Source organism: Falco punctatus (genome assembly GCF_963210335.1).
Source record: "Falco punctatus genome assembly, chromosome: 9".
NCBI classification, from domain to species: Eukaryota; Metazoa; Chordata; class Aves; order Falconiformes; family Falconidae; genus Falco; species Falco punctatus.
Genome location: NC_137589.1, coordinates 8360413 through 8368291, shown reverse-complemented (window position 1 = coordinate 8368291; position 7879 = coordinate 8360413). Strand labels below are relative to the sequence as shown.

General features: G+C 40.2%; 1 protein-coding gene across 1 annotated transcript in view; it reads left to right on the top strand.

Moving 5' to 3' along the window:
• KCNMA1 (potassium calcium-activated channel subfamily M alpha 1) overlaps positions 1-7879 on the top strand; it is a 555223-nt gene that overhangs the window by 508703 nt on the left and 38641 nt on the right. The window lies entirely within an intron of this gene.

The following is a 7879-nucleotide window of genomic DNA, read 5'->3' as shown; positions in this document are numbered from 1 at the left end:
GTTCCCCCAAAATTATATAGTAGTTCTGGTCAGCAGGTGGTTGCCGTGAATGAACAGGCTGATCACACCTTTTCTGGATTACAAGGCAGTCCTGCTATGCTTTCACAATACTTTAATTAAGAAGCAATTGCCTTTTTGCTGTATATGATGATAAATACAAATTTTGCTCTTTTTATAAATGGCAAATACATTGTTCAAGCTAGGGAGATGATTGCATTAGCATAGCTTTGTGCATTGAAGGAGTGCCACCAAGGGGCAGGGAAACTGTGAAACAAACCTTTGTCTTACAGCCCACAGGCAAGGTGAAAAAGATGAAATATTTGTCATAATCTTCTATAGCAACACACAAAAAAACCCCACACCCAAAAAATGAACCTCTTCCCCGTCCTCACTTACTCACCACAATCCCATCCTCTGCCGCACCAGCAGCCCCTAGGAAAAAAAATATAATAATGCTATTTTAAGAAAGCCTGTAAAACGTCTCTCACTTAAAAGGTAGAGGAACTTCAGGCCTATTTCTAAGTATTATGGGAAAGGCAATCAAAGATCTTGTCAAGTGAACCCTTAACCAATTAACAATTTTTGTGCATTACAGCCATCATCTTTGTAAGCCCACAGGTTTTGCCAGCCATAGTGAAATAGTACTTGGTTTATGTCAGAGGTAGGGATGAAAATTTTGTGACATGATGCACTACTTTCAAAAAGTTACAAACTTTGGTTTTTTTATTTCTTAAACCATCGAAGAACTCTGCTTCCTTCCTAGATCTTAAACTTTAAAAGCAAAACAATGAGGGCTAATGGGATTGTCTTTCTCTTTCCCTGAACAATCTTTAGGCATAGCTAACATCTAAAAAAGAAAAATGCAAATCTTGTCACCAGCCTGCGGTCGTACAGTATCTCTAAACATGACAATTGAACAGGTGTGGGAAGTGTTACGTGCCAGGTTTATGGCCTTACCCTCCACTTCAGTCATGCATGGCCATGCAGCTGCAGGGGGTGGCTGGTGGCACTTGGGGCCATCACAGCACTGCTTGCTAAACAGCGCTCAACAGCGCACATCACAGTGCAGTTATGCCAGGCGGCCTGTAAGTTATACATTAAGCATACAACATAAATAGGAAAGTCAATTCACTTTCCCCGTTCCCTGAATAGAAGCAGAATGGACTGACACATAGGACTTTAAATAAATATATACATAAATAAATGCACAAAGGACAAAAAAGCATCTGAAGATAAGAAGATAAATGTGTGTATATACACTCCAGTAGCCAAAATTCAGCTTTCTGAGAATTTTGTAGGTTTGTAGATTTATTTTCTTTTGTTTGGTGGTGTTGAAGCTGTAAAAGCCGGTAATGGGCTCTATCACTGATACATGCAACGCTTTTAGAGGAAAAGCTATGTGTCACATGGGTTGGTAGCACAGACGTAAACCCTCTGCTTCTCATCAATATCATCTCGTGTGGCTTAGTGATGGCTATGTACTTCATAACTTCTTTGAAAAAAATAATAAATTAATTTAATTCTGCAGCCTTGAGCTCTTCAGGGAACATCAGACATCACTAAAAATTTCTTTAAATACCAAGAATACAAGAAATGTATCAATAATAATGTAAAATATATTATTGGGCAGTGTAGTAGGTGATAGATAGCCCTCCACCTGCACTGTAGACTGCAGAATAGCTCCTAGGGTCACCTAGAGCTAACGTATGAAGTCATGACGTTAAGCCTTGTCACAAGGACACATTTGATCACTATTCCTCTGTAATACATTATAGACCTCACAGCACTGAGCTTTCTGTAGCAAAACATTTTGGTAGAGGACAGGAACCTCTACTCTGCTTTTTTGTAAACATGACCAGAAGGTGGTTTAGACATTTAGGCATTCTGGAGTACAGTTTTGGTGGTGGTTTGGGTTGGGTTTTTTTTGGGGGGAGACATATATGTGTGTCTATAGATACATAAATAAACATAAAAGAAGTACCTGTATCTTTCAACTAAATGGCTGTTTGCCACCCTTGTAACTTGACTGAAGAATCTGTTCCCTTTGGCAAAGTAGCTGGGGCAGAGGAAGGGCGCAGTGAGGGAACCTCAGTTTAACAGTGCAACCCTCTTGGCTACGTACCTGTGAGCACCTCAGCAGTGACATGCACTGTGACATACAGCTATGATGTAATGGAGAGCCAGGCTAGCAAGTCCCACACTTAGAAGAGAAGGCAGAAGCAGGAGATCCTATTCCAAACCAGAATATGAAGCCACTCTACGACCTGAACAAGTTAAAAAAAAAAAAAAAAAAAAAAAGAGATGAGGAGGAAGCTGGAAGTAATGTAACTTGCTATTAAAATGGAAGATATTTCAGCTGCTCCTGCCACCTTACTCTTTTGTAGGTGTATATAAGAACTGTGATATAACTTGCAAAAGGTATCTGAATAGCCTCAGAAAGCTTGACATGTTATTGCCTCAAAAGCTGTGTGCCAGACAGTCAAAGGACAGAAATGAATCCTGCTACTCATATTCAGTGGGACCTCTGTTGCCCTAGAGTGCAAAAGATAATTTATTCCTGGAAAGAAAGAAAAACCCACGCTGCCCCAGAATGTTCTAAACAAGCTGGGATGTGAGATACACACTTACCTACCTGTATACATCTTGCTCAGGGCATAGGCTGGGTGGAAGAAGGGAGGTTTTGAGTCCAAATCAACAGCACAGTTCCTCGTCCAGAGCCCTTTGCTGGGCCGACTTGCTACTCAGCTCGCTGTTTGCTGACGCTCTTGTGTATAGCCACATCTGGAGAACCTGGAGAAAGGCTGCATGGCTGGCATTTGCAGCTTCTTAGCCTGGATTTTCTACCAGACAGAATTTATCATGTAATTGCATCCTAAGGAGATAACTGAATTACACATGTGAGTGAAACCAAGGGAGAAAAATCTTTACAGCATATCCATTCATGGTATTTGATAAAACTATGCAGGTTTTAAGCCTGGCTCTTCCCGCATCAACATCTTCAAGAATGGTGACTGACAAAGGATGGAAAACTGTTACTATCCCCCACCAAGGGACCCAAAAGAGAAAATACAGAAAGTATTCATACTTACAAAATCAGTATTCAGACTTCCTTTGTTTTCTGTAGTGGTTCTATGTGATCTTTACTCTTTTGTGCAGCAAGTGAGTGCACTGTGCCTGGCTGTTTCATAAGCTGGCATGAAAACAGCCTTCCAAACAGGCATGATGTAACGAATACACTCTGGCTGTGAAAGAAAACGAGGAAAGAAGAGCAGGGGCAAACAAATAAACAATATTCAAACATAACAGAATAGGAAATAACATAAGCAGATTTCATTGGCAAAGTTTCTGTGCCGTCTTCGTTAAGTCAGAAAAAACTTCATACATCTATGAGGACTTGAAGTATGTAGTGTTTCTGCAGCTAAGCTAGGTCCCAAGCATGATTTCTGGCTATACATACTTGACTGACCTTTTTAAAAAACACTCTCCTTCCGATCCCCCCAGGTCCCAGGCCTGAAAACACATATATATTATTATAAGTTATTTTCAGAACATCCATTAAGCAAAAATTTTCATCTACCTCTGGGTGCAGTTTGCCTGTTCTTACTTTCTCATTTATTTCCAGCAACTAGACGCTAGTGTCCAGTAACCAGACACTTTCAGTCTCTGTCAAAAAGATCTTAGAGTCAGTGGGAGAGTGAGTTCAAAGTGTCCCAGTGGATGTGTTGGAGAGAGATGAACACTCAGAGCACTTTTTGTTATGACTTTATTCAGGTTTCCACTTTCTTTTCCTGCTGGAAGAAGAAACTCATATTTCCAACATCTTTGTATTCTTAGACTCTCCACAGAGGTTTGCAAATCAAACCACAGTGAAGACTTGTAAAATAATCTATTGTATCTGAAATTTCTGATTGTTGAGAAACTGTAAACATACCTTTTTTTTTCTCCAGTGCACTCATTCAACTGTTATCCAGCAACGTTTCTAGTTAGACATCAGATACAATACAATATGTATTTTGAAATGCATTTATCTCAAGAGACAGTGCAAAACAAATCAGTAAATGTTGGTTTTGGTTTTATCATGTATCAAACACTCGACATGTAGGGTGCGTAATCCATATGTTCAGGCTGAATTAGGTAGCCCTCCACTCCAGGCCCACAGCTTAAATGCAAAGTTTTTTAAAAGTCAATACCATAGTGGTTTAATGTTTGGAATTGATGGAAACAGGACAGGTTCCTTTACTTCAAAGAAAACTGGTGATTCAAGTTGAAGCCGAGGAAAGCTGTGATTTGCACACACATAAGATATTCCCACTGAGTAAGGGATTGTTTCAAAGACAACTTTTCCTTATGGTAGACTTTCTGGAGTGTGCTGCAAAATACATTTCCGATCCCCGACCCTGCACATGATCAGCCATCTCTGTTCTGTCTGTTCATAATACGCAAACTTCATTGCTGCTTCTGCAATATTCTAGTCAGACAATGCAAACTCCTATCCTTTCATCACCCTGTATGTGGACATAACCGCAATGGAGAAATAATAAAAATGTGCAAGACAGTGGAATTTAGGGAAACCCAGAAAGTCATCAGGTTAGTCTATCATATAGTCTCCTGCATTGATGAACTGCTTCTTGAGAAACAGCATTTTAGAGAATCAAATCTAACCAAATCTCAAAAACTCATGGGCTGAGTGGAAAACCTGGAAGGAGAAGAAAAAGAGATACTTAAATGTGTAGACAATTATATCTGACAGTGGAGCTGGAGAGGTTTCATATCAGGGCACCTGATGCTGGGTAGAGGTTTTGGTAGCTGGGTAGCTCAGTTGTTTGCATGGATGGCAAGTGTGAAAAAGAAACCCTTTTAAATTCACTGGATGCTTCAGCATTCATCTCTCCCTGCAGTCTTGGATCAGTTTCTGTAAGGATACATTACTTCATCACTTTAGGTTCGACAGATGCTTTCTCGTACTTGGACTCCATCCAAAAAATTTGCAGGGAAGATCATCGCACTAAGCAATGTAACTCCTTACAGCCATTTGATTCAATTTGTTGTAGCTGGACTTTCAAGAAATAGTTCTAGCAACGTGTGCTTGAATGGCTGCAGGGTGTTTTGTAGGGAAATCAGCTGTCTGGGCTTTGCAATGCTCCTTTGACGTCTCAAATCTCACTGAAAAACATTGCTCTGCCCAGGATGAAACCACCTGCTTGCTGGGTGCAGAAGAAGCTCTACGTAAAGGATTATTGTTCTTTCTAGTTTACATTCTTTGTCCAAGGCTATTGTCAGCCTCACGCCCTTTGCTTGCAGCTAACAAATCAAAACAGCCCCTATAAACAATGTGAAAATCTAAACCTGTTATAAACTATGCTTCTCATCCACCTCTGTAAGAAATAACCAAGATATGCCTGGAGATCCCTTTCAGAATGAAAAGGGTCGGGGTATGGCATGCCTAACTACAACATGCTTTTCTAATGCAAATAGTACCAAGTACTAGCAGCAGAACATGTTTAGTTTTACCTCTTATAACATGTAGCTCAGTTGTGTGTGGTAGTTTTAACACTTGTATTATATTGTACTACCACTAGGATATATCTGGAGAGTACTGGTCAGAGAAGCCCTCTACAAAACAGCATCTTTTCCACCTCAGCTGGCACAGGATAAGAGTTCTGACAGAAATAGATGTAAACTTTACTCCTTTTGCCCCTTTCAACCATTGTGTCGTGCTACACAGTGACAACCAGAGAGCTTATATGTGGTCTGGGCTTCGACACAACTGCCCTGGCCCCCTCCAAAACAAACAACTAAAGTGCTTACAGTCATGGTAATAGCTGTATCTGCAGTATGATTTGCATAGTGATTAGGGAGAACATTTTTTACCTAGAGAGTCACTTGTAGTCAATTCCGTGCTCTTGGAGGCTGCAGGATCAGCTCATCATCCTCCAGCAGTTCCCTCATTAATACACCTCTGACCTAGAGGCCTGTTCCTAGTCAGACTGAGACTCTCCAGCCAATTAAATCACCTGTCCCTTGGCTATAAATGCTGTGAAGACATAATTATAAGGATTAAACTGAGACCATCAATTTATAGCAAAAATAATACTGTCTCTGTAAGATTTGAAGATTTAAATCCTTCAGACTGAGTAGCACAATCCTGGTAAGGCTTATGTTGTTGGACAGTGTCCTATTGCTGTGTCCAAGCCTCATGGAGGATGCTTCAAAGCAGCAGTTGCTTTCCATGGACTCTACCATTGTTTCGTTTCATAATACGCTTAGCATAAAGCACATGGACCATGCTCATCCCAGAAAAACAGCAGTTATTTAACACAAATGGTATTTTGAACACAATTATCAGTATTGATTGTCTATGAAAGGAGCCTAATGTAACTGGATTTGAGACACTGGAGTTTAGGTGGAATGAATCTATGCCACATACTCTGTGACCCCTTCATGGAAGACCAGTTCTGATGTACTGTGATGAAAGACCTTTTCGTGGGGTGGATGGCTTGAGGCCACCTTCTTTTACAGCTCACCTATTCAGGGAAATGTAATAACTGAAGCACAGAACACAAGCTTGTGTTTTCACAAAGTTGTTCTTCAGCTTAGAAATAGGAAGAACCTTTAAAACCTATGATGCCTCTATACCTTCCATCCCTCTGCTCAAAACTTGTGCTTGTGATTTGCCCTGAATCCTTTAATGTGAGAAGGAACTCCTAACATACGTATGGTTCATCCTCTAATGTAATTGTTCTCTTCTATCTCTTCACTGGTTTTTGTTGTTTTGGGGTTTGTTTTTTTTTTTTTTTCTAGTCAGATGAAGACACCGAATGATAAATTATGGCCTTTTATCTTGTCCTCGCCCTACATGCTTACAAATGTATCATAGAATCACAGAACGGTTTGGGTCGGAAAGGATCTTAAAGATGATCTAGTTCCAATCCCTGTGCCCTGGGTAGGAACACCTTCCGCTAGATGATGAAAATACAAATCTGTATTCCACGTTTAACTTAAAACTAAACTGAAATTTAATTACCTGCAATCTGCTGCTATTTATTTGGAGAAGTTAGATTTCACATGCTGTGCAGATTAAAGAAAAACTTCTAAAACCCCCACTTCATGAAACCAACACAGAAATAAACATTATTTGAGACAGTTAAGGAAGAGAAGGGGGAGGCATATGAAGAACATCCTTAGGAAAGGGTGTACTGAGGAAAGTCATATGGAGAAGAGAAAGCCAATGGCCAAACGTTAAAACAGAAAAGCCAAAGTGCTATCTCAGAAAAGAAAACCAACTGAAAACACAAGGAAAGGGGGAAACAATGCAAAAGAGTTCAGGATTGGTGCAGAACAATCAGGCCAAAACTAATGAGCTTTTTGTCAGGCTCTAAAATCGACAGATCTACCATGTGCTTCAGCAAACTGTGGTTTCTTTCCATAGCAAGGCGGATGACTTTTTATCAGATGTGTCACTTGGTGAAATAATTGCCAGCAATAATGGTGCAATAGCAGCATACTCAGAGCACAATTTATCCATGTCTGTTCTATCTTTCAACTTCAAAGCTTCTACTGCCTCACAGATCACATCAAAATGACACCTCTGTCGTTAATGACAGTGGTCTAATGCAATACAGAGAAGTCAAATCACTTCTCCAGATAGGCACAATGCTCTCATATAGAAACTAGGCATGTGCACGGGTCCTGACATTCATATTCAGATTTGTATTTGTGGGGAGGAGGGTGGGTTTGACATACAGATTTATTCACATTTGAAACAGCCTGATTTTATAAAGCACAAAATTCACTAGAATTGGAAAGGAGGGGGGACAAGAGTAGCATACAGGGACTTAACTAATGCAAAGTGAATGCCTGGATGAAGGAAATTTCTGTT